Source organism: Rhinatrema bivittatum, chromosome 6, assembly GCF_901001135.1.
Source record: "Rhinatrema bivittatum chromosome 6, aRhiBiv1.1, whole genome shotgun sequence".
NCBI classification, from domain to species: domain Eukaryota; kingdom Metazoa; phylum Chordata; class Amphibia; order Gymnophiona; family Rhinatrematidae; genus Rhinatrema; species Rhinatrema bivittatum.
Genome location: NC_042620.1, coordinates 292,658,335 through 292,680,887, shown reverse-complemented (window position 1 = coordinate 292,680,887; position 22,553 = coordinate 292,658,335). Strand labels below are relative to the sequence as shown.

The 22,553-nt window shown below is 43.2% G+C and overlaps 1 protein-coding gene across 3 annotated transcripts in view; it reads right to left on the bottom strand.

The window, feature by feature from the left end:
* FRMPD3 (FERM and PDZ domain containing 3) overlaps positions 1-22,553 on the bottom strand; it is a 655,318-nt gene that overhangs the window by 477,913 nt on the left and 154,852 nt on the right. The gene's annotated exons all lie outside the window — the stretch shown is intronic.

Here is a 22,553-nt window from a genome sequence, read left to right as displayed (position 1 = left end):
TTTTTTTCCAGCACTAAAGTTTAAAATCACTCCCCTAAGAGTTTCCCTATTTAATAGTGGGCAAAGCCTCACATGAATCATTAAATGAAAAATATTGCACCATTGCTTTGTTAACTCGATGTACCAAATCTACGTCTTCTAGAAGCTTAGGGTTAAAATGTAAAATTGGTTTGGGAATATTTACACCCTCCCAACTGAAAGTTAAAGAGACTCCAGAAAGATCGGCAGATTTTGGAATCAATCAGCAAAAAAGACAAACCTTCCGCTATGTCACTCATGAAAATGTGGAAAAGAGCTGGTGCCAGGACTGGTCCCTGAGGCACACTGCTAGTAACGCTAATTAAGTTGAGCATCCTTGGTATGGAACCTAGAATGACTGACTGGGAGGGAACAGAGGCTACTGGCAAATGGAGTTTACTCTGAGGAAGGGGGTGTTATTAGTGCTGTGCCTCAGGAAAGTCTGGAAAACACGAGGAGGGATCTGAGGGAGCTGAAGGAATAATCTAGAGACTGGCAGCTAAGATTCAAAGCTAGAAAATGCAAAGTAATGTATTTGGGCTGCAAAATCCCAAGGGAAAGGTACAGTATGGGAGGCAAAATTCTTCTAAGCACAAAAGAGGAGCAGGTTGTAAGGTAATTGTATCTGATGGTCTTGTTTGCCAAATAGGTGGATGAAGTGGTGGCAAAAACTAGAAATATGCTTGGCAACAGAAAAAGGGAGGTGATACTGCCCCTGTATAGGTCCCTGGTGAGACTTTACTTGGAATACTGTGTACAATTCTGGAGACTGCGCCTTCAAAGGATATAAACAGGATGGAGTCGGCCCAGAGGATGGCTACTGAAATGGTCAGTGGTCATCGTTCTAAAGCATATGGGAGCTGCAGCAGCCTCCTCCTCTAGCCCCCGCGGCCCAAGAAATAATTCCATCGGCCACACGGACTAAAACTGCTGTCTCCCATTGCGGATTGTCAGATGCTTTCCTTCAGGCCCAGGCTGCTCCTCGGGCCAACGCTGCTTCTACTTTTGAGTGCAGCATGCTTTCTGCTTTCCACGCACCCCGCTGAGAAAAGGCCATGCTGTGGTTGCCAGCTCCCACCGACGCTGGTGCCACACCTGTCCAGGCTTGAGTGTGCTGACAGCAGGGCGGCAATGGCAGCAGTGCAAGCATGTCTGCAGTCTCTCACTGGGGGGAAGGGAAGGGAGGAGTAGAGCAGCTGGGCCAGCAGGCGTGAGCGACACATCTGCCGGAGCTTGGCAACACACTGGTGTGTCGCGACACACTGGTTGAGAATCGCTGGGCTAGATAAATTAGACAGAGGGGCAGACTAGATGGGCCATATGGTTTTTAATCTGCCATCATGTTTCTAATACTATGGATCTCTGCTGGAACAACTGAAGGCATAAGCATTTTGGATATCAAGAAATAGCCTATTCTATATGTTATATAGGGAAAGGATAACAATGTATAATTTCTCTCCACAGAATGCACAATTCTCCATGGGTATAAATGCCTTCTTTTCCTCTCTTAATAATGATTTAATCACCTTGAGAGATTTAGGGGCCTATGCACTAACACTCATGCTAATTTTTCTTTAGCATTCTTTTGCTAAAAAAAACTCAGAAGGCACAATGGGCTTGATTCATTAAGGCTTTTCTCCCATTTTGTGTCTATGGGGATCTATAGTGAATCTAGTACTATATTTTTTAGTACACTCACTAAAATGTAGGATCAATAGCACATATGTGCGATTATTTTGTTTACTAACACAAAAAGCATGGTGTCCACACACTAATTGCACGAGTGCTAAATAGCATGTGGATACTACACAATGTAATGAGTTAAACATAGCCAGCCAATCTTTCAAAACTGTCCACAGTTCACCATTTTATGCATGTAAGTGAGCCCAGGAGCCACACAGTTTATAAAATAGTATGTATTTCCGCCCTGAAAGTGCATGTGTATATTTGGAGGAACCCATATACTCTCTGCCCATTTTTAAAAACTACAAATGTACTGTATATGCGACAGGGCTTTGCCAATCACTAACACTGCTCCCAAGTATTTTTCTAGAAAGGGGCAGTAGGAGGCGTTTTGGTACTTGGGATTCCTCCCATTGCTATAACCCCACCTTTTGGGGGGAAAGGCTTCTGAGGGATTTATAATCCCTTGGAGCATGCTCAGTGCTTTAGAGAGTCAGGAGAGCAGCCAGAGATCATCCCTGGATCTCAAGCAAGTGGGCTGGAGAGAGGTAGAATTGAAGAGTTACAGATTTCCCCAAGGCATCAAGGCAACAATGGTTGGAGAGCTGGAGATTCCCCCAGGATCTCAAGAAGGCAATTCAAGCAGGATTTTCGAGGAAAGAGATTTGAGAAGATTTTTGGAAGGAGATTAATTGACCAGTGATTGAGGGAAGGGCATACCCCCGGGATCCCAAAGGGCTGGGTCAAAGATTTGTTTGCTCAACCAGAAATAGCTTAAGTAAAGAGAATATATATTGGACTCTTGTATTAGAGTTTTCAAAGGAGAAAGTTTGGACTCTTGTACAAGAGACAACGAAGAAGGAAGATTGGAATCTTGGATTAAAGACATCTGAACAGTTTGCATTTTGACCCATTTTGGGATTTTCCTAATTTTTTTTTTTTTGTATTTGGGAATTGTTTCCCTCCAGTTTTCGTGCTTGGGGATATTTTTCTATCTTTTTCTTAGCTATGTGCTGGGACCCCCATTCCAGCCACCTAACCCCAATCAGGGGATATTTTTTCCATGGCTAATGGTGCAAGAGAGCTTAGAAGGGAAGTAACGCGTAGCATGGATAACTATCTATTATTTTCATTCTCATAATCTTTTTGATGTTTCTGAATTTTGGAATACTGCCTTGGATTATTTTATTTAAGTTTCAGTAAAGACTTTGATTTGAACACCAGCTTGGGCTTCTGTTTGATTTTTGCCTACTCTTCCCAGTGCGCTGGTTGTATGGAGGGACCCTGGTTTATTGGCTGTGTCTTATGTTTCTGTTATGGAACATCTTTGCACCAAGTGGAGGTTTACATAGTGGATAGTGATCCTCTGATAGTGATAGTGACTGTCAGGGCCAGGGACCCTGAAATACTTTCTCCCCATTTGGACTGGGACCCAGACCCGTAGCACTCCCTGGATGAGACTAATCTACCCAAATAGGGACCCGCTACATATATTATATGCATGAAATAATTGTAAGTGTAATGGCACAGAATGAAATGCAGAGGCAAGTATTTTAGAAAATATGTGCATACACCCTTCTGAAAATGTTACAAAAGTTACAAATGTCATTTGTAACTTTTCCAATTTTGGTTCGATGTGATAAGAATCTTCGTCTTGAACATTGGTATAGTAAAAAGATGTAAGTAAATAAATAAATAAATAAAATACTTAGTTGTGCATCTGCTTGAATAATCAGTTTCCTGATGCCTCCACCAGTTTCTCCAGACCTTCACCAGTTCACCTAGACCTTGTAGCACGTCACCCTGAACCCCCGCTAGTTCACCCAGACCTCTTGCCCAATAACTGTAGACAAAAGAAAAGTCTGATTTCAATTGCATGAGTCAGTTAGCAGGTATAAAAGTGTTCAGACAAGTTTGGTAATGTCTGAATGTATTACCGCTTACAAAATAGCAACGTGCACACATACTTATTAAACCCCACCCTGGATTGCCCCTAGGTTGTTCCATTCTTACACGCAGAGTCACATGATTGAAAAATACCATATGTGTGCATTCATGCTACTTTCACATATATGATATTTTTACATGCTCATCCCCCTTATAACTCTGAAGATTCACCTGAGCATGCTCAGTTCTCTTTTCTTCATAGCTCCACCTCCTTACCTTATAGGAATGTCCAGCATATGGGCTACTTTTTGGTGCTGAGAGGAGAAGCAGGAGAACAACTGCATCCATGAAGGAGAGAAAAATGATTAAACACATATGCCTCCTATACGTGAGGAGGAAAAGGAAAGTGCAGAGGAGCCAGTGGCTGGGTCATGTACTACGGAGGCAGGTGCACAGCCATGCCAATTGATGTTTTTGTTCAGTCAAGAAGAAAACAGCAAAATTCAGGAGAAGGTGTTGAGAAAACTCCAGTATGCTCTTTGGGAGAAACTCCACACAAAATCCCTAATGGTAAAGGATTTTACTTGAAAAGAATAGCATTTGATGTCAGGAGCTTTGGACCATACAACACATTAAAATTGCTGTCAGAACACTAAAAGGGGCCTCTAAGAAAAGTTGTAAAGATAAAGATGTGTGTTTGTTTATCAGTGGAAGATGGGAGGTAGCTGTTTCTGTCTTATTTGCTTTACACCAGTGGAGCAATGCCTCACTGAACTCTTGGACATGGACATCATGATGGCCCTCATAGAGTCTATGGATACAGCATCAGCAATATATCGGGGCAAACTAATGAGTAACTAATCTACCAAGGCCTGGATTAGGAACATTCGGCAAGAGTTCATTAACATTCCCTGCAGAGTTGTCTTACTGGCCCCACATTGGCAAGTGAATCTGTAGGAGTTTACAGAAGATGTGGTGGAGGAGATTTGGGCTAGCTTGCGGGTCTACTGGGTGCAGAAACATTTGGGAGGTTTGGAGGTTTAGCATCTTTCAGGAAGACTGGGGACATGGTGTGCCGCTAACAGATTTTAGGGCAGGGAAGTTGCAGGCTAGGGGTCTAGCTGAGGATGAGCCTGGCTTTTCTGATGGAAACAGAAGGGACGTTTGGTGAAACAGGGTTTTTGCCTGCTCTGTGACTTATTATTCTGCCTGTGACACTTTTCTCTAAAGAGCTCATTTCCTCTGTGCTGGCCTGCAGGTGATGTTTGATCTCTGCACTGCAGTTCAGGCAGAGGATATGGATGCTGTCTTGATTCAGCAGGAAACTTAGACAGCATACATGATCCAGCATCCCTGAGGGCATGTAGGACTGAAACATCCTGTAGTGCCATTGGCCATAAAACCCTTATCAATCTGAAGGCCATTAGTGAGAAAGCTGTTAGTATTTTGTGCCTTGATTGGCTTTACAGACAGAGGACTAGCCCTTAAAAGTACTAGAACTCTCCAGTTTCAGCAGGAAGTACAGAGGGAGCAGATCTCTGTGCAGAGGCCCTAGACCGGTGCTTTTTAATATATTTATAAATGATCTGGAAAGGGGTACGACGATCAAATTTGCGGATGACACTAAATTATGCAGACTAGTTAAATCTCAAGCGGATTGTGATGAATTGAAGGAGGACCTTGTGAGACTGGAAGATTGAGCTTCCACGTGGCAGATGAAATTTAACGTGGATAAGTGCAAAGTGATGCAGCAAGGGAAAAATAACCCTTGCTGTAGTTACACGATGTTAGGTTCTATCTTAGGAGTTATCACCCAGGAAAGAGATCTAGGCATCAGAGTGGATAATGCTGAGGTGATCAAAAAAAGCAAACAGAATGTTAGGAATTAATAGGAAGGGAATGGAAACAAAAAACAGAGAATGTCATAATGCCTCTGTATTGCTCTATGGTAAGACCGCACCTTGAATACTGTGTGCAATGCTGTTCTCCGCATCTCAAAAAGGATATAGAAGCACTGGAGAAAGTGCAGAGAAGGGCGACCAAAATGATAAGGGACATGGAACGGCTGCCCTATGAGGAAAGACTAAAGAAGTTAGGGCTGTTTAGTTTGGAGAAGAGACGACTGAGGGAGGATTTGACAGAAGTCTACAAAATCATGAAAGGACTTGAACAAGTTAATGTTAATCGGTTATTTACTCTCTCAGATAATAGAAGGACCAGGGGGCAATTCATGAAGTTAGAAAGTAGTTCATTTAAAACAAATTGAAGAAAATTCTTTTTCACTCAGCACATAGTTAAACTCTGGAATTCATTGCCAGAGGATGTGTTTACAGCAGTTAGTGTTTGGATAAGTTTCCAGAGGAAAAATCCATAAACTAAAACTACTATTACAGTAATTAATAAGGAATAGTAGCTTGCGATTTATCTAATGTTTGGGTACTTGTCAGGTACTTTTAACTTGAATTGGCCACTGTAGGAAACAGGATACTGGGCTTGATGGACCCTTGGTCTGACCCAGCATGGCATGTTCTTATGTTCTTATGTTCAGCTCCTATGGACAGCCTTTTCCCTGATCTCCCCAGGCATCAGAAAGTAGTGAAAAGTGTTTCGCTAGTTTCTATTGTTTAATCCTTGTTCTTTTACCTGTTCCTGTTTGCAAGTTTAGGGCCGGAATTTCAAAAGCCTACTCGTGTAAATCCCGTGGATTTACGTGTGTAGGTGGCCTTATGCACGCCGGGCCTATTTTAAAAAGGCCCGGCCACAAGCGTAAGGCCCCGGCGTGCGCAACCTGTGCCTGCTTCGAGCAGGTGCAAAAGGTAAGATAACTTTTTTGGGGGGTTAGGATAGGGCTAGGGGGCGGGAAGGTTAGGGGAAGGGATAGGAAGGTTAGATTAGGGGGTAGGGAAGTTCCCTCCCAGGCCGATCCTAAATTGGAGCGGCCTGGGAGGGAATGGGGGAAGGCTGCGGGCGTCAGCGCGCACAAGTTGCACCAATGTGCACCCCCTTGCACGCGCCGACCCCCGCACATGGATGTGCGTGCGCACTTCTTAAAATCTACCCTTTAATGTTGTTCTGTTCACTGTTCCCACTTTTTGTTAACAAACTTGTTTGTTTATTAGCTCTGCTTGTCTTCGACTGGTTAATGATCCCGGTATTGTAAGTATTTGGTCTGTGGATGTTTCTCTAGGAACTGTGTGACCCTTGGATTATGTAGGGTCTCAATGACCCTAGAAACCACCAAGGGATAACTTGCAGGCAGGGAATTTGCCCAGAGGCAAGCAGGACCCCAGTTGATGGGTGGGAGGCTTCCAGTGTAGGAGCACGTGTGCAGATGAGGGTGGGCCTGAGCAGTGCTTGGCAGGATCCTCTGAGTGGCCACAGGGTTAGGGGGTAGCACTGAGACATTATATGACAGGATGTATATGCTCCAACAATACAACTTACTCATCTCTGTATATTTTCCCAGGTCCAGGAGGTTTATGGAGAGCACTCCAAACTGCCTCATGCACAGAACCAGCACTGCTGGACCCCACTGCTCTCACAGAACAATGAGAATTGGAGCAGTGAGGTGATGCCATGATTGTGGCAATGGTGTCACACATACAGAGAATGATCAATCCTTACCCTACAAGGGCATTTGGACGCGCATTTTCGACGCGCTAGCTTTACCCCTTATGTATGTAATTTACCTTGTATGCTAAAGTGCCTTACCATGCATGCTAAGATTTAATACATAGGTCCCTTAGTATGTTGATCTCTGCAGTTAGACTGCCTAACACCAGATTTAGTGGATGATTGAAGTCCTTTCCTATAACAATAGTCACATCTGTAACCTTCCTCTCTTTGGTATCTGATGTTTGAGAAATCAGCTTAAGGTCTGAGGACTTTTTTAGAAAGCCACTCCATTTTTTTTACTCACCACTGATGAAACCACTGCCCAGCCCCCACTCCTTTCAACTTTCCAGAATCTTTCAGAGGTGCATCTTTCATCATAATGCTGCATCTTCTTTTTTAATTGGCTGATTCATTCCATTCACATTCAGAAATACCACTTTTAGTTTAGAGACAGGCATCATTTCCACAAACTTATAGTTCTTGATTTCTGTGCATCCAGATTATTGCAGATAATTAAAACTCAAAACTATATAATGTTTCTTAGTATTAGCAACTAACACAGCAAATCTTTTGCAGTTTCTGCAGCTGAATCCTCCCAGAGTTAAAAACTGTAAAATTACCCTTGAACAGATATTTGATCCCTATGAGTTGTATTAAGAGAAATATATTATCCATGCGGACAGAAAACAGTATATGATGGTATATGGAACTGCTCTGAAGAGAGAACGGTGTTAAGTGGATTGCCACAGGGATCCGTGTTGAGACTGGTTCTTTCAATATCTTTGTGAGTGACATTGCGGAAGGGATAGAAGGTAAATTTTGTCTATTTGCGGATGATACTAAGATCTGCAACAGAGAGGACATGCTGCAAGGAGTAGAGAGAATGAGACGTGCTTTAAGGAAGCTTGAACGGTGGTCAAAGATATGGCAGCTGGGATTTGATGCCAAGAAGTGCAGAGTCAAGCATCTGGAGAGTGGTAATCTAAAAGAGCTATATGTGATAAGGGTGAAGGGCTGTTGTGCACGGAGCAAAAGAGGGACCTTGGGGTGATAGTGTCTAGCAATCTGAAGATGGCAAAACAATGTGACAAGGTGAAAGCAAAAGCCAGAAGTATGCTGGGCTGCATTGAGAGAGGAATAACCAATAAGAAAAAGGAGATGATGATCCCCTTGTACAGGTCCTTGGTTAGGTCTCACTTGGATGGAATACTGTGTTCAGCTCTGGAGACCGTATCTCAAAAGGAACAGAGACAGGATGGAGGTGGTCCAGAGAAGAGTGACCAAAATGATGGGGGGGTCTCCATCAAATGATGAAAATCAAGCATTACATATACGCGGATGATATCCAAATTATCATCCCCATCAAGGAGTCTTTACAAAAAACCATCACCTTTTGGGACAGTTGCTTTCAGGAAATCAGCTCTCTCCTATTCAAGATTAACCTAGTCATCAACAAAGACAAGACGGAATTCCTAATCATCTCTCATGATGCAAATCCCTTTATCAGTGAAACAACATCTCTCCCTAATGCTCAACCTCAGATTGATAACCACTCTCTCCCTACCTTCCCTTCATCAATACCTGATTATTTCAAAAATTCTTTGTACGTAAGAGATTTAGGCATCCTATTAGACAACCAGTTCAACTTTAAAAGATTTGTTAACAATACAACTAAAGAAGGCTTTTTCAAATTACAAGTCCTTAAAAAACTTAAACCCCTTCTACACTTCTATGATTTCCGTTTGGTTCTTCAATCAATCTTACTCACTAAAATCGATTACTGTAACTCTTTATTGCTCGGACTCCCTGCTGTAACCATAAAGCCACTACAGATGTTACAGAATTCAGCTGCCAGGATTTTGACAAATACAAAAAAGAGGGATCACATCACTCCAATCCTGTATCACCTCCACTGGCTCCCCATCAAATATAGAATTATATACAAAGTACTAATCATCATACACAAAAACTTACATAATCTTGCCCCACTCGATCTCACTTTCCAGATTCGCCCCAAATACTCCACCAGACCTTTGAGAAGAGCTTACCTTAATACCCTCTTCGTCCCTCAAGCTAAAACATCTCTAAGAAAAAGGGCCTTTTCTACCGCTGGTCCCTCTAACTGGAACACTCTCCCTCCTGACCTCCGACAAGAGATTTGCCCTATCTCCTTTAAGAAAAAACTTAAAACTTGGTTATTCAAGCTTGCCTTTCCAGAACCGTCTTGTTAGCTTAAGCCTTCTCTACATCTCTGGCTTCACTTCTCTGTTTATTTCTCTCCCTTATATGGTTTGATCTGTTATTAATCTTAGTCTTTTCATTTATTCTGGTTCCCTCTGAAGAGACCCTTACTCACTCTTTTGACTTTCCCTTTTTATTTTATTTTTATTTATTTATTTATTTAATTTTATTTTATTTTATTTATTTTATGTTATTATTTTTATTCTATTTCATTCCATTTATGACTTCCGCTTTTCCCCACTCCTTTTTATACATACCTGATCCCTAACTAAGCCTAGTACAAGAACAACAAATTTTGAATTATACATTTACTAGACTTTTATCACTTATGACCTTCATTACTATGTAATCCAAGCCAATTCTTATCTACCTTGATTACTATGTAATTTAAATTGTATATTTAGTTTTTCTTCTCATTGACTATTACTTAAAGTTGCTTAAATGTTCATTGTTCCATGTAAGGCTGTCTGGCAAGTTTCTGTTCTTTGTAAACCGGTTTGATTTGCATCTAATGTAGGAAGATCGGTATAAAAAAGCATTAAATAAATAAATAAATAAATAAATGACTTATGAGGAGAGGTTGAAGGACCTAAATATGTATACCCTGGAGGAGAGGAGGTGCAGGGGAGATATGATACAGACCTTCAGATACCTGAAAGGTTTTATTGATGCACAATCATCAAATCTTTTCTATTGGAAAGAAATCAGTAGAACTAGGGGTCACTAAATGAAACTCCAGGGAGAACGACTCAGAACCAACGTCAAGAAACATTTCTTCACAGAAAGGGTGGTGGATGCCTGGAATGCCTTTCCAGAGGAGGTGGTGAAGACAACAGTGGTGAAAGATTGCAAAGGGGCATGGGATAAATGATATGGATCCCTAAAGGCTAGAGGATTAGAATGAAGAAAAGAGTACTGTTGCACCCGTCGGTCGCAGATGGCTGTGACCTTTGCTGCTCACCTCTCTTTTCCCTGCTACAGCGATTCTCAAGGCTGTGGCAGCCTCAGCCTGCAAAGGCCGCCTTCCTCGGCATCCCCGGGACGGCCTGGGCGATCCCATCTGCAACCTTGAGTCTGGGATTACTTAGGGCACGTGCTCGCGTGCCAGGCCCTCTCTTATTGACATCATGGCGGGAACCTCAGGGGTGTCCCCTCTGTATGATGTCAGGACTTCATGATTTCAGCCTAGTGTATACTACTTTCGCTTCTACCTCCTAGCTGAAGGAACCACCGACGTACCCCGTGCCTCAGGCCACTACCGTGCTCATTCCAGCTATCCTTCTACACTCCGGAGTAAGTATCATTATCTACTTCGCTATGCTGACCTTCTGCACCTCTCTGGACGTCTACCTACTGATCCTCGGCATACCCCACACTGCGGGCCACTTCCCAATCCCTCCAGAGAGTTACCATCAGAAGAAGACTTCCCTGGCATACCCTGCTCTGCGGGGCACTACTGGGGATATCTGCATTGAGCTGCTTTACTACTTTGGGCAGTGTCTTCTCTCCATGCTGTGGGTATTTCCCACGATTCCAGTACAATAAAGTCTATCTCATCTGTGTCCATCTCTACTGAGGCCATGCCTACTGCAGTGAGTCCCCACAGGGCTCCTCCCTGTGGGTGGAACCAACTCTCACTACGGTCCAGGGTCCACAACCACACCAAATTATAACAGATTGCTAACTCCATGGACCCGGCTCAGGTCTCAGCCCTGTAGGCCATTCCTGGCCTGGCCCAATGTATTGCTGCACAACAGAGGACCTTAGAGACATTGACAACTGCTTTCAATCAGTTGAGTTCACAACTGAATACTTCTACCACGTCTGATAAAGATGCCTCGTCGCAAGTGGTTTCCTTTCGAACTGCTGTACCTCTACCAGCCCCCACTCGCTTCTCAGGAGATTCCCTGTTGTGTAGGGGCATCAACAACCACTGCTGTAGGCACTTCTCTCTACAACCATCTTACTTCCCTACTGCATTAGCCAAGACCATATATATCCTGTCACTTCTAGAGGGAAGAGCCCTGGCCTGGGCTTCACCTATATGGGAACGCAATGATCTAATCCTCAATGACTTGCCAGGGTTTCTTGCTCTCTTCAAGTCATATTTGATGATCCAGCTCACAAGACAGTTGCTGGGTCCACTCTTTTGCACCTCCAACAAGGGGCTAAGCCACTTTTGGACTATGTTATTGAATTTAAGACCCTGTCTTCAGAGCTTCATTGGGACCTAGGGTGTCTACATGCAATTTTCCTAGAGGGTCTTCACTCCCGTATCAAGGATGAATTGGCCACACATGATTTGCCTGATACCTTGGACTCATTTATTGACCTAGCTGGCAGAATTGATCATTGCGTGCGTGAATGTTCAGCTGAGGTAAAGAGTCCTAAGAAACCTTCATTTGGGAGTATACGCTCATGACCTACACTTGCTCCACAGACTCCGCCTCTGCCTGTCACTGAAAAAGATGAACCCATGCAACTAGGTCGCAGCCACATTACTGCCAAAGAGAGACACTACCGTAAGCGCTTAGGTCTCTTTATGTACTGTGGACAACCTGGCTATGCAATTTCATCTTGCCCCATCTGTCCGGGAAACATGCAGACCTAGGATCCACGGTAGGACTCTTCCTAGGTCTTCACCATCTCCTCCACTGACTCTCCCAGTCTCAATTATCTCCGGAACTCTCGAATTTCAGACCCTTGCACTCATTGATTCTGGTGCAACTTTATTCTAAAGAGACTGGTAGAACATCTTCAAATTTCTATCATCCCAACACCAACTCCACTGCTCCTTTCTTCTATACACGGCGAGCCTCTTCCAAGAGAAGTTTCTTACACAACACAACCTATAAACCTGCACACAGATTCTCTTCATACTGAGACCATCTTATTTCTGGTTCTTGACAAAGCCATTCATCCCATAGTGCTCAGCCTACCCTGGTTGCAAGTGTCCAGTAGAGGGTTCCAGATGGATCCACAAAAAGACCAAAAGTATACAGGACTGGCCTCAACCCACTGGTCTCAAAGCACTCTGCCGCTTCCTCGGCTTCACTATCGCACATTCATCCAAAACTACTCTACCTTGACGGCACCACTTACCGCCATTTATAGTCTACTCTAGGTTGATGCCTCTGATGTCGATGTAGGGGCCGTTCTTAGCCAAAACAGTGATACCCATACTCTACACCCCTGCTCTTTTTTTTCCCGGCATTTTTCTCCTGCCGAGAGAAATTATGGCATAGGAGATAAAGAGCTGTTAGCTATTAAGCTAGCATTTGAAGAGTGGTACCCTTGGTTAGAGGGGGCACAACATCAGATAACTGTATACACAGACCACAAAAACATGGAATATCTGCAACATGCGCAATGGCTTAATCATAGACAAGCCCGATGGTCTTTGTTTTTTAATCGGTTTCACTTTCTACTCAAGTACCGCCCTGCTGACAAAAACATATGCGCAGATGCTCTCTCAAGATCCTTCACTGTTGAGGATGTTCCGGATGCACCTTGCCATATAATCAACCCTGATAAGGTCATTCTTGCTGCTACCCATTCCATTCCAGCTGGGAAGACAGTAGTTCCATGGTCCCTAAGAAAGAAACTTCTTAAATGGGCTCATGATGCTCATCTAGCCGGTCACCCGGGGCAAGTCTAAGCTATCCACCCTAGAGAGAGTCTACTGGTGGCCTTCAATGAACAAGGATGTGCAAGCATACGTAGAATCTTGCGTCACCTGTGCAAGACAAAAGCCTCCAGCCGGATGCCCTTGGGGCCCTTCTCCAGCCTTTACCTAGTCCAGAGGGATCATGGACGCATATCGCAACTGATTTAGTTGTTGACTTACCAGTGTCCAATGGAAACAACACCATATGGGTTACTGTAGACCGCTTCTCAAAAATGGCATACTTCGTGCCATTACCCAGATTCCCATCTGCTCCTGAATTGGCTAAGCTGTTTATACGGCATATCTTTTGCCTGCACGGTATGCCAAAGCATATCCTTTCAGATAGAGGCGTACAATTCACGCAAAGTTCTGGAGAGCTCTTTGCAAGAAGTTTGATATTTCTCTTGACCTGACGTCTGCATACCATCCTCAGTCATATGGTCAAACTGAAAGACAAACCATACACTTAAACAGTTCCTTCGCTCCTACATCAACTCCAGACATAGTGACTGGGCAGAACTGCTCCCATGGGCTGAGTTCACCCTGAATTCACACCCATCTGCCGCAACTGGATCAACACCATTCCAGATAGTGTATGGCCGTCAGCCACTACCTCTGCTACCAATACCCTTGTCTGTTCCATCGCCAGCAGCCCAGGCTTCAGCTGAAGAACTCCATCAGCTCTGGGTCCAAACCAAAGGCCTTTTGCAGAAGGCAGGACAATGGGCAAAGAAATATTATGATGCTCATCACAGAACAGCACCTGAGTTCCAGCCAGGAGACAAGGTATGGCTCAGTACCAAATTCATCTGTCTCAAGCTGCCTTCTGTTCGATTCACTCCATGCCACATTGGCCCTTTCTCTATTCTGCGCTGCCTGGGACCCATAACTTACAGCCTGCGGTTACTCACTTCCATGAAAATACACAATGCCTTCCACGTATCACTTTTGAAGCCACTCATCCTCTCAGAGTTTGCTAAGAAGAACCATGGATCCACAGCCTCTGACTGCAGAAGAGGACATTACATACCAAATGGATGAGATCTTAGACATTCGCAAATGTGGAAAGCATTGAGAATACCTATTATCCTGGGAAGGATATGGGCTGGAAGAAAACAGCTGTGAACCTATTAAAAACATCCTTGACAAGGATTTTATACAACAATTTCATCTAACTCACCCAAGGAAGCCAAACCCCCCCTGGGAGGGGCCCTAAGAAGAGGGGTACTGTTGTGCCCAGTCGCAGATGGCTGTGATCTTTGCTGCTCACCTCTCTTTTCCCTGCTACAGCGATTCTCAAGACCATGGTGGCCTCAGCCTGCAAACGCCGCCTTCCTCAATGTCCCTGGGACAGCATGGGCGATCCCTTCCGCCATCTTGAGTCTGGGATTACTTAGGGTACGCGCGCGCGTGCCAGGCCCTCTCTTATTGACGTCATGGCAGGAACCTCGGGGGCGTCCCCTCCGCATGACGTCACCCGCTTGATGTATTTAACCCAGCCAGCCTAAGCTTCCTATGAGTTAGCAAGGACATCCTTCCTGCTTATTCCACTCCATTCGGAGATGCTTCGCTTCACTACTTCCTGAACTAGAACGCCTTAGGTACCCGCTCCTCGGGGGCCTTGTTACATTCTGGCTATCTGCTCCTTGGAGGGCCTTCCTGCCTGGAGATTGCTAAATTCCGGATTCAGGACTTTGTGAGTTCAACCTAGTGTATACTACTTCCGCTTCTACCTCCTAGCTTAAGGAACTACCCCGTGCCTCGGGCTACTACCGTGCTCATTCCAGCTACCCTTCTACACTCCGGAGTAAGTACCATCATCATCTCTGCTCTGCTGACCTTCTGCACTCCCTGGAATTCTACCTACTGATCCTCGGCATAACCCACACTGCAGGCCACTACGGATCCCTCCAGAGAGTTACCATCAGGAGAAGACTTCCCTGGCATACCCCGCTCTGCGTGCCACTACCGGGAATATCTGCATTTGGACAGTGTCTTCTCTCCATGCTGTGGGTATTTCCCATGATTCCAGTACAATAAAGTCTATCTCATCTATATCCATCTCTACTGAGGCCACGCCTACTTCAGTGAGTCCTCTCACTACGGTCCAGGGTTCACAACCACACTAAATTATAACAAGTACATGAGGGTAACTTGCTGGTGTGGCAGTTCTACCCTTAACCAATAAGCCTTTATGCAGATGATGCAACTCCATCATTGCTCTCTACTTCAATGGCAGGGGGAAAAGAGGAAAAGGGGAATTAGATTCAGACAGTAGCCAACAAGGACATTGAATTGTACAGTCTGGGAAAATAAATAAGCATGGGGGTAACTTGCTGATGTGGCAGTGCAGCAGTTACTACCCTTAACCAATAAGCAACTCCAACATTGCTCTCAGCTTCAATGGCAAGAGCTAACTGGGAATTGGTCTCAAACAGCAACCAACAAGAGCCCTGGCTTCGATGGTCTGGACAACTGATAATTATAAAGGTGACTTGTATGGTGCAGTAGTTACCACCAGAAGCTTGCTGGGCAGACTGGATGGACCATTTGGTCCTTTTCTGCCATCATTTCTATGTTTCTATGTTTTCTTTCCCATATCCTGCAGTTCCCATGAAAGACTACTTCTTTCCAATCGGTCTAAAACAGGAGTCGCCAACTCCAGTCCTCGAGAGCTATAAGCAAACCTAGTTTTCAAGATATGCATAATGAATATGCATACGATTTGCATGCAATGCCTCCATTTTATGCAAAGCTATTTCATTACTTAGTCTTTGTGGAAAGCCTGAAAATCGGGCTTGTATATTGCTCTAAAGGACCAGAGTTGGCCATCCCTTGTCTAAAAACTATAATCTAACACTATATATTGTAAGTCCTAAAAAATCTAATCCTTTCCATTGCTCTTCAACTAATTTACTCTGTAGTCTCACCATCTCACTTATTTTGGCATATTTATGTGAACATTCATCGATTCATTAAATCCCATTCACTCATTTAAACTAGCAAACTATACACGTGAACCATTTTCTGTACCCACATCCCTGAATTATACACCATTCCCCACACCAAACATATAATCAACTATTGCAAACTGAGATTGTACCATCCCTCTCACATCCTAGTATTTTGGCATATCTTAATACCTAGCATAATATATACATTTTGCTCTATTGTCATTAAGGATATTTAATTATGTACTACCAAGAATCTCCTAGGTTAAACTTGCAGAACCTTTAATGTTATCCCTCATCTGTTATCTTATAAGACACATGCATACATTTTTACAACCCTTATAACAGAACATATACCCATTTATGATGCCAAAAAGTGGAATATAAATCAAATAAAAATAAATCCCTACTACATAATATAATTGTGCTTTCGATTGAAATGAAACGTCCTGTTCTGCTTGATTTGTTTAAAATGAAACAAAACATTTTTTTTATTTCATTTTCAAACTATGGCAGTGGCACCCCCCAATCCCCCTGACCATTTACCCCATTTGCTCCTGTCCTGTTGAATCTCCATCCCAAAATGGTGCCAGCTGACCCTGAGAACTACACCATTTTGATGAACAGAGATAGGAAGGAACAGGCATACCTTTGTACCATAAAGTGGAGTTGGTCTCAGGGTCAGCTGGCACCATTTTGGGATGGAAATCCTGTGAGGAAGGAGCAATGGGGCTCTTACTGGCTGGGAAAGTGGGTCTGGAAGAATACAGGGGTCACTAGTGGCAGAGAGGAAGGTGCAAGGCAGTTTTTTCTTTTTGTCTTGTTTTATTTTTTTTTTAACGGAGTTCATTTTTATTCATTTGTTATTTGATTCACTTTAAATAAATGAAACAAAAACAACAAACAAACAAAAATACAAAAAAGATAATAATGAAATGAAAAACAAAACACACTCATACTACATAATCCATTTTTTAAGCTCACTCCTCCAGATTCCCAAATGAGACAATGGTCATTAAGGAAACCTATTGATTAAGCTCCATTATGGAGCTTAATCAATATGTGTTATTGACTGATTAATACACATTGAGTGGTAAATAACATGAATTATCATCATAACACAGTGATATCATCAGAAAAATCCAGCTCAATATGTAGCAAAAAATAGTGAGCTATGTCACATGCAAATGCAAGCAAAGCAGTTCATTATTATATAAAAGGTAGCTTCCATGAACATTAACTACACCTTCAAAAGTGGGTACTTTGCTCAGGAGAGTAAAGCAACAGATGTACTTAGTTCAGAAGTGCATGGTTCAGAATGATATATCTTTGTAGAATACTAACAGCCAAATTTTTATTCTCCTGCATGCGTAAAAAACGGGGGCTTTGCGCATGACGGGGCCTTGAGCGTGCCACATTCATCTTCAAAGGGGCTCAGCCACATGCATAACCCCTGTTATGTGCCAAAGTGCTGGGCCCAGATAAAGGGACAGTCCAGGGGGTGGAGAGGGGCTGTCCAGGAGGCAGGGAGGGGCGGGGCTGGAGGCAGCTCATTCAGTGGCCATTTGCCACTGTGCCGGCGGGTGCACACAATCCAACGCACATGTGCGCGCGGCCCAAGGATTTTATAACTTGTGTGTGTCGGCGCGCTCGTCTTTAAAAATCTACCCGTAAGAGAACAGTAAAATTCCAGTAGAGTGGTTGTAATAAATGCCAAAGTGGATCAGGTGTTTAAGTAAAAAGCAGAAATATTCTGAATTACCCTTGTCAACTGATGAGCAGGTTATTAATACAAACAAAAAGCATACTTGGAAAAGTCTGCATACAAATGGCTAGAAATCTAAAAAATAAAATGGAAGAGTTAGAGTGCATAGCACTGGATGAAGCAATAGATATAATTGGCATCTCAGAGACCTGGTGGAAAAAGGATAACCAATAGGACACAGTGATACCAGGGTACAAATTATATCGCAATGATAGGATGGATCAAATTGGTGGAGGGGTGCCACAATATGTGAAAGAGGGCATTGAATCAAACAGGATAAAAATTCTATAGGAAACAAAATGTAATGTTGAATCTTTGTAGAAATTCCAGGTGAAAAAGAGAATAAAAGAGTAATGGGAGTGTATAACCATCCACCTGGCCAGAATGAACAAACAATGAAATGCTAAAATAAATTAGGGAAGGTAACAATATCAGCAGCACTGTCATAATGGGTGATTTCAATTACACCAGTACTGACTGGGTGAATGTTACATCAGGGCATCCTAGAGAAGTAAAAATCCTAGATGAAATACTGCTTCATGGAGCAACTGGTACAAGAAACAACAAGAGGGAAACTATTTTAGACCTCGTTCTTAGTGGAACACAGGACTTGGTGCAAGAGGTAACAATGTTTGAGCCACTTGGGAATAATGATCACTGCATGATGAAATTAGACTTAATAACTGGAGGGAAAGCATGAAAGAAATCTACTGCAATAGCATTTAACTTTCAGAAAGGTGACTGATAAAATGAGGAAAATGGTTAGGAAAAAACTGAAAGGAACAACTGCAAAGGTTAAAAGTTAGATCAGGTTTAGACCCATGCTGCAGATACACGATATTAGGTTCCATATTAGGAGCTACCACCCAGGAAAGAGATTGAGGCATCATAGTGGATAATACATTGAAACAGTCAGCTCAGTGTGCTGCAGCAGTCAAAAAAGCAAACAGAATGTTGGGAATTATTAGGAAGGGAATGGTGAATAAAATGGAAAATGTCATAATGCCTCTGTATCGCTCCATGGTGAGACTATACCTTGAATACTGGGGTAGATTTTTAAAAAGAGCGCGATCGCGTACTTTTGTTTGCGCAGCAGGCGCAAACAAAAGTACGCTGGATTTTATAAGATACGCGCATAGCCGCGCGTATCCTCTAAAATCCTGGATCAGCGCGCGCAAGGCTGCCGATTTTGGGCAGCCGGTGCGCGTCGAGCCGCGCAGCCTGCCTCCGTTCCCTCCGAGGCCGCTCCGAAATCGGAGCGGCCTCGGAGGGAACTCTCTTTCACCCTCCCCTCACCTTCCCCTCCCTTCCTCTACCTAAGCCACCCCCCCGGCCCTATCTAACCCCCCCCCTTACCTTTGTCCATAGATTTACGCCTGCGAGAAGCAGACGTAAATCTACGCGCGCCAGCGTACTGCTGGCGCGCCGTCCTCCGACCCGGGGGCTGGTCCGAAGGCCTGGGGCCTTCGGACCAGCTCTGCGCGCGCCGGCGGCCTATGGAAAATAGGCGCGCAAGGCCCTGCTCGCGTAAATCCGGGCGGATTTACGCAAGCAGGGCTTATAAAATCCGCCCGACTGTGTACAATTCTGGTCGCCGCATCTCAAGAAAGATATAGTTGCGATGGAGAAGGTACAGAGAAGGGTGACCAAAATGATAAATGGGTTGGAACAGCTCCCCTATGAGGAAAGACTAAAGAGGTTAGGACTGTTTAGCTTGGAGAAGAGACAGCTGAGGGAGGACATGATAGAGGTCTTTAAAATCATGAGAGGTCTAGAATGGGTAAATGTGAATCAATGATTTACGTTTTTGGATAATAGAAGGACTAGGGGGCACTCCATGAAGTTAGCAGGTAGCACATTTAAAACTAATTGGAGAAAATTATTTTTCACTCAATGCACAATTAAATTCTGGAATTTGTTGCCAGGGGATATGGTTAATGCAGTTAGTGTATCTGGGTTTAAAAAAGGTTTGGATAAGTTCTTGGAGGAAAAGTCCATTACCTGCTATTAATCAAGTTGACACAGAAAATAGCCACTGCTATTACTAGCATCAGTAATATGGCATATATTTCGTTTTTGGGTACTTGCCAGGTACTTGTAGCCTGGATTGGCCACTGTTGGAAACAGGATGCTGGACTCAGGGGTGGATTGGCCTATCGGGAGATCGGGCATCCCTCGGTGGGCCGATCGCTCCAGTCACGTGGTCTGCTGTTCGCGGCCGTGACAGAGCCGCGCTCGGCAGACCACGTGATGTGTCCTGGGCCGGCCTGGGCGGAGAATACCCGGGCCGGTCCGCCATCGTGAATCCGCCGCTGGCTGGGCTTGATGAACCCTTGGTCTGACCCAGTATGGCAATTTCTTATGTTCTTATGTTCTTAGACATTGTTTAAAAATGCCATCTTTAATGTGTTTATTGAATAAAAGTTTAAAACATAAAAATAGCATCTTGGAAGCCCAGACCAGATGTATTCCATGCATTAGAAAAGGTAAAAGGAAGTCTAAACGACTACCGGCATGGTTAAAAGATGAGGTGAGAGAGGCTACAATAGCTAAAAGAACATCTTTCAAGAAATGGAAAAGGGATCTAAATAAAGAAAACAGAGAACAGCATAAATCCTTGCAAGTTAGATGCAAAGCATTGATGAGGAAGGCAAAGAGAGAATTTGAAGAGAAGCTTACCATGGAAGTAAAAATTCATTATAAAAAATTTCAGGTACATTCAAGGTAAAAAGCCTGCGAGGGAGTCAGTTGGCCCATTAGGTGATCAAGGGGTAAAAGGGGCACTTAGGGATGACAAAGCCATACAGAGAGACTAAATCGATTCTTTGCTTTGGCATTCACTGAGAAAGATGTAAGAAAGATACCCATGCTAGAAATTATATTCAAAGATGATGATTCAGAGGAACTGAAACAAATCTCAGTGAACCTAGAAGATGTACTAGGGCAAATTGACAAACTAAAGAGTAGCAAATCACCTGTACCAGATGGTATATATCCCAGAGTGCTGAAAGAACTGAGAAATGAAATTGGGAACCTGCTATTGGAAATTTGTAAACTATCATTAACATCGTCTATGTTAGCTGAAGACTGGAGGGTTGCAAACGTAATGTCAATTTTTACAAATGATCAAGGGGTGATCCTACACACCAGTTAGTCTGACTTCCATGCAAAGCAAAACGGTAGAAAATATCATAAAGAACAAAATTGCTGAACATACAGGTAGACATAGTTTACTGGGACAAAGCCATCATGGATTTAGCCAAGGGAAGTCTTGCCTCACCAATTTGCTACAGTTTTTTGAAGCAATAAATAAATATGTGATAAAGGTGAGCCAGCTGATATATTGTATCTGGATTTCCAGTAAGCACTTGATAAAGTCCCTCATGAGAGACTTCTTAGGAAATTAAAATGTCATGGGATAGGGAGCAGCATCCTATTGTGGATTGCCACCTGTTTAAAGATAGAAAATAGAGAGAGCTAAATGGTAAATTTTCCCAATGGAGAAAGGTGAATCATGGAGTGTCTCAGGGATCTGTTCTGGGACCGATGCTTTTTAATATATTTATAAATGACCTGGTAATTGGGAGCAACAAGTGAGGTGATCAAATTTGTCGATGACACAAAATTATTCAAAGTTGTTATTAATCACAAGAAGATTGTGAGAAATTGCAAGAGGACCTTACAATTTCTGGGAGACTGGGCATGCAAATGGCAAATGAAATTTAATGTGGACAAGTGCAAAGTGATGCACTTAAGGAAGAGTAACCCAAATTATAGCTACACAATGCAAGGTTCCACATTAGGAGTCACTACTCAGGAAAAGGATCTAAGTGTTGTTAAAAATATGTTGAAATCTTCTGCTCAGTGTGCAGCAGCAGCAGCAGCCAAGAAAGCAAACTGAATGCTAGGGATTTTTAGGAAAGAAATGGAGAATAAACAGAGAATATCATAATACCTCTGTATCACTCCATGGTGTGACCTCATTTTGAATATTATGTGCAGTTCTGGGCACCACGTCTCTGAAAAGATATAACAGAATTAGGAAAGGTACAGAGAAGGGTGACCAAAATAATAAAGGGGATGCAACAATTCCTCTATGAGGAAAGACTAAAGAGGTTAGGACTCTTCAGCTTGGAGAAGAAATGGTTGATGGGAGATATGATTGAGGTTTATAAAATAATGAGTGGAATGAATGAGTAAACATTACTCAGTTTTCTCTTTCAAAAAGTACAAAGGCCAGGGAATACACAATGAAGTTACTAGGTAATACATTTAAAACTAGTAAGAGAAAATATTTTTTTTACTCAACGCATAATTAAGCTCTGGAATTCGTTGCAGAGGATGTGGTAATAGCTATTAGTATAGCTGCGTTTAAAAACAGTTTGGCCAAGTTCCTGGAGGAAAAGTCCATAAACCATAATTAGGGTGGAGTTGCTGAAATCCACTTCTTATTCTTGGGATAAGCAGCTTGGAATCTGTCTACCCCTTGGGATCCTGCTAGGTACATGTGATTTGGATTGGCCACCGCTGGAAACAGGCTGCTGGGCTTGATGGGCCTTGGTCTGGCAAGTCTTATGTTCTTATGGATGCAAACTATTTTACAACACCCACCATTCCCCCTTGACTGTGTACTTTATGTTAGCTAATTTTCAAAGGGAAACTATCCACATACAAAAATGCTTTAAAAGTAAACTATGCAGGCTACTCAGAAGTACTCCCTTAAAGT